Source organism: Tupaia chinensis, unplaced genomic scaffold (genome assembly GCF_000334495.1).
Source record: "Tupaia chinensis unplaced genomic scaffold, TupChi_1.0 Scaffold145659_1, whole genome shotgun sequence".
NCBI lineage: Eukaryota > Metazoa > Chordata > Mammalia > Scandentia > Tupaiidae > Tupaia > Tupaia belangeri.
The window spans coordinates 116,776-121,845 of record NW_006205516.1 but is presented as its reverse complement, the minus strand read 5'-3'; the positions used below and the strand labels follow the sequence as shown (position 1 = coordinate 121,845).

Here is a 5,070-nt window from a genome sequence, read left to right as displayed (position 1 = left end):
CAAATTAAAATAAATAAATAAATAAATAAATAAATAAATAAATAAATAAATAAAGTTAAATAAAATAATTCTTTTTTAAAAAAGACTCATTTATTCTAATTTTATTTATTCATTCGTCTTTTTTTTTTCTTTGACCAGAAAGAGACACGCAGAGAGTGAGAGGGAAGATGAGAAAGCAAGCCACCAGGTCCAGGACTCGAACTATGGTCAGCCATGTGGGAGTGTCCAGTGCCTTAATCACCATACCACCTGCTGGTCCCAAATAAAATAGTTCTTAAGAAAAAAGTTTTTCCCTTAGGGTGCATGTGCTCAGGACAGAGAGAGAGACAGAGACAGTGAGAGGGGAAGTTAGAAATCACCCTCCAGAGTGGATGGCCACACCACAATGCCTTCTCCTCTATTCTCCTCTCAGGATCTTGGGCACACACGTGGCCCAGCATGATTTTCAAGTCACTGGGCTGAGACATGAACCATGGTCGGATGCATGGGAGTCCAGTGATGTAACTATTCCACCATCTGCTGGCCCCACACAGATCCATTCTTTACAGGAATGAAATCATGTGTGTACTATGCCAAATGGGGACATTTAGCTTCCAATATTGAACATTTACTAATTTGTACCTATTAATATGGGTGAAGGGCAAACAAAGGGGAAATGGGTTGGATACAGAGAAAACCAAAATAAAGCCTCTGTCCCTGCATTGTTTAACACTGATTCACTGTGAAACAACCCCTGGAATGGCGGTTAAGGTGGCTGGATCCCACGGCTGACTGCATGGCTCAAGTCCTGGATCTGAAGGCTTGAGAAACATGCTGGGCTCGTATGTGTGTATCCCTGAAATCTCAGAAGGAGGGAGAAATGGAGGAGAAGGGATTCTCACTTTGCTTCGCTCTCTCTCTTTGGCAAGCATACATGCCTCTGGCAAAAATTAAAAAAAAAAATTCGAAATCACTGACATTTCTTATTTGTAGCATTTAGACTACATTTAGAGCATTTTGATGCTCCAATAAAAAAGTAATTGTGTTGGGGCCAGCAGGTGGTATGGTGGTTAAGGGCGTTAGACTCCCACATGGCTGACCATAGTTCAAATTCTGGACCTGGTGGTGTGTTCTCTCTCTCTCTCTCTGTGTGTGTGTGTGTCTCCCTCTGGTCAAATTATAAATACACAGTGATTGACTGTTTTAAAAATAACTAGAATAATAATAATACTGATTGGGGAAAACATAGAAAAGATACTGAATGATGAAGTGGGGAGATTAATGTCTCTGTACTGACTGACATGCATGGCATTCCCTTTTGAAAAAGCAATGTAATACACTGTAAAGTTCTATGTAATCCAATGTAATATAAAGAAGATTATGATGATAATAAAAAATAAAAAATAAAAATTAAAAAAAAGAACTTCTTGAAAAAAAGAGTTAAATAGGGGTAAAATTTAATTGTTTTTCTAAGTAAAATTTTTTGTAGTTACATAAAAAATTATAAATAAATAAAGTTGAATAAAATAATTCTAAAAAAATAATAAAAATAATTGTGCCAGGACCAGCAGGGGGCATAGTGGTCAAGGTGCTGGACTTTCACATGTTTGACTGTCGTTTGAGTTCCGGATCTGGTGTCTTGAAATTCATGCCAGGCACTTGTGAGTGTGTGACCAAAATTCCAGGAGGAGAAGAGAGAAGAGATTGCAGCATGGCCTGCCCCCTACTCTCCTGAGGGTGATTTCTCACTTTACCTCTCACACTCTCTCTCTCTCTCTCTGGTGGGCATACAGACCCTAGGGCAAAAACCTAATAAAAATATTGTGCTTGAGTCAGCCAGGTAGAGGTCCTGGACTCTGAAGCTTGAAAATTACACCAGATGTATGTACATGTGTGCTCCAAACCCCAAGAGGAGAATGTAAGAGAAGAGATTGTGGTGGGGCTATATTCCCTTTAGAGGGTGATTTCTCATTTTCCCCCTCTCACTTTGTCTCTCTCTGGCAAGTACATAGATCCTATAGCAAAAAAAAAAAAAATTTTTTTTGGAGAGGTTTTTGCAATAGGGTGCATGCGCTCACCAGAAAGACAGAAAAATAGAAAGCGAGAAATCACCCCCCAGGGGGGATGGTCACGTCGCAATCCCTTCTAAACTCATGGTGGGCATGTGTGGGTGCATACCCAAAATCCCAAGAAGGGAATGGAGGAGAAAGGATTGTGGCATAGCCATCTACTGTAGGGGGAGAAATTTCTTTTCTTTCTTTCTTTCCTTTTTTTGAGAGATTTTTGCCATAGGGTGCGTGTGCTTGCCAGAGAGAGAGAGAGACAGAGAAACAGAAAGCGAGAAATCACTCCCCAGGGGGGATGGCCACGTCGCAATCCCTTCTCCTCCATTCTCCTCTCGGGATCTTGGGCACGTACCACACACGCCCGGCATGAGTTATAAGCCACCAGGTCCAGGACTTGAACCGCAGTCGAATACGTGGGAGTCCAGCGACATAGCCATTACGCTAACTGCTGGTCCCTCCCACCCTACTCCGTGTGCAAACCAAGGAAGTGACATGCATAACCTACCTAACTGGCTGCGGTTGGCGTTTTCCTTATATGGACATGGTCAGACCAGGTGGAAGCCTGTGATTGGCTGAAGTTCAGCTACTGTGATTGGCCAAGGTTTAGTGCCTGTGATTGGCTGAAGTTCAGCTACTGTGATTGGCTGAGGCTTAGTTGCTAGGTTAAGATAACAGCTTGCTTGCACCTTAAGTTAGATTGTTGTTCAATAAACAATGACTTTGGGTCAAATTAATCACCCAAGTATGGAGGCCTGCTTAGGTCAATTTAGTTCAGTTTAACATCATCCTTTAATAGCAAACTATCTTTTATTTATTTATTTTCAGAGAGGTTTTTGTCATAGGGCGTGTGCACTCACCAGAAAGAGAGATAGAAAGTGAGAAGTCACCCCCAAGGAGAATGACCATGCCGCAATCCCTTCTCCTCCGTTCTCCTCTCGGGATCTTGGGCACACATGCAGATGCGCCCAGTGTGAGTTTAAGCCACTGGATCTGGGATTCGAACCATGATCGTCTACATGGGAGTTCAGCGACATAGCCATTACGCTAACTGCTGGTCCCAACAACAAACTATCTTAAATAAGTTTTAAATTGCTAGAGATTATTCAATAGCAAAGGTTGTACTCAGAAGAACTTAATGCTTTTTAAAAAGTGGGTCTGGCCTAGCCTTGGTGGCACAAGCATAGGGCTCAGCTGTACCAACTCAAAGGCTGCATGGGAGGCCCAGATTCAGTGCTGGCCCAATCTGAAACAGGGTCAACCTGTGTGCTCCTGTAATCCTAGTTAACTGGGAGACTGGGGCAAGAAGCTGGCTACATGGCAAACCTCTGTCAAAAGTGTCTATCTCTCTGATTAAAAACAAAATAAAGCAAAAAGAGTGGGCCTGGCCTCCTTCACCACTATTTTTGTTTTTGTTTTCACTCTGGCAGTGTCACGTGAAGACGACAGCATGAACAAATGACTACTTCTTTATAGTGATTAATTATCCTGGACCATGGCTGAGGGGACTATGTGCTTGCTTCTTGGAATAAACCAAAAGATTCCCTTCCAGAAGGAAGGAAGGTCTCAGAAAGAAGTGGGTTTACACCTAGAATGTTGAATGTGACGCAATGCATTGGAAGGAGTGTTAGTATGCTTATGAGCCATGAAGTTACAACAATATGTCCCATGAGCTGGAGGTGGGGAGGGAGAAAAAGGGCAAAAAGCCTCTTTTTGACCTGGATGGATTTTAAAAAAAAATTTACTATAGGGCAGGGCGCGCAGATGGCATAGAGGTTACATCACTGAATTCCCACATGGCTGACCATGGTTCAAGATCTGGACCTGGTGGCTTGAAACACACTGGGCACATGTGTGTGCATACCGAAGATCCCAGGTGGAGAATGGAGAAGGGATTGTGGCATGGGCATCCCCCCTTGGATGTGATTTCTCATTTTCCCTCTCACTGTCTCTGTCTCTGCAGTGAGCATACACACCCTAAGGCAAAAACTTCAAAAAAATTTTTCCACAGGGAAATTTTTCTAAACTCACCAGAGAGAGACAGAGATAGGGAAAGTGAGAAGGCACCTCCCAGGGGTGAATGGCCACACCAGAGTCTCTTCTCCATTCTCCTCTTGGGGGTTGGGGCATACATGCACATGCACTTAGCATGGTTTTCAGGCTGCTGGGTCTGGGACTCAAACTACTCACTCGACCATGTGGGATCCAGCTGCTTTAACCACCTTGCTACCCGCTGGCCCAGAAGCTATTTTCTTTCTTTTTAAAATTTTTCAAAAGTTTTTGCTATAGGGCATGTGCACATGCCTGAAAGAGAGAGAGAGAGAAAGTGAGAAATCACACCCAGAGGGGATGGCCACATCATAATCACTTCTTCATTCTCCTCTCAGAATTTTGGGCACACATGCACACGTGCCTGGTGTTTTACAAGCTGCCGGGTCCAGGATTCAAACTGTTCAGTTGGCCACATGGGATCTAGCCACCTTAACCACCACGTCATTGGCTGGCTTGAGAAGCTATTTTGTTATTGGGAAAATACTTTAATAAAGTTATCACTGCACCCTGTTCCTGGTAGTTTAACTTTGGATTAGCCTTATTGCTTTGTCTTTCTCCTCCCATCTTTAATATTCTTCAGTGATTTTTTTCCAGCTTGTGGACGGAGGTCTAGCTGATGAACTGCCCTCAGTACCTGGTGTTAAAACTATGCTTGGTAACAGAATGAAGAAATGTTGCTGTCCAGCTGCCTCTGGTCTCTCCTCATTAGATATAGTATCACCCTGGTTGTGGGGGATGTTGATCATGGTATATATTGGGCCCCAATTAAAGTCATACTGAGGGATGGGACCAGTAGGTAGAGTAATGGTTACGTTACTGGACTCCCATGTAGTTGACGACAGTTCGAATCCTGGACCCGGTGACTTGGGCATGTGTTTGTGCGTGCCCAAAATCCCAAGAGGAGAATCGAGGAGAACGGATTGTGGTGTGGCCATTCCCTGCCCCCCCCCCCCCCCCAGCGCCTCTTCACTTATTC

At 43.6% G+C, this 5,070-nt stretch overlaps 1 protein-coding gene across 1 annotated transcript in view; it reads right to left on the bottom strand.

Moving 5' to 3' along the window:
• Positions 1-5,070, bottom strand: part of NKAP (NFKB activating protein) — a 27,365-nt gene that overhangs the window by 22,087 nt on the left and 208 nt on the right. The gene's annotated exons all lie outside the window — the stretch shown is intronic.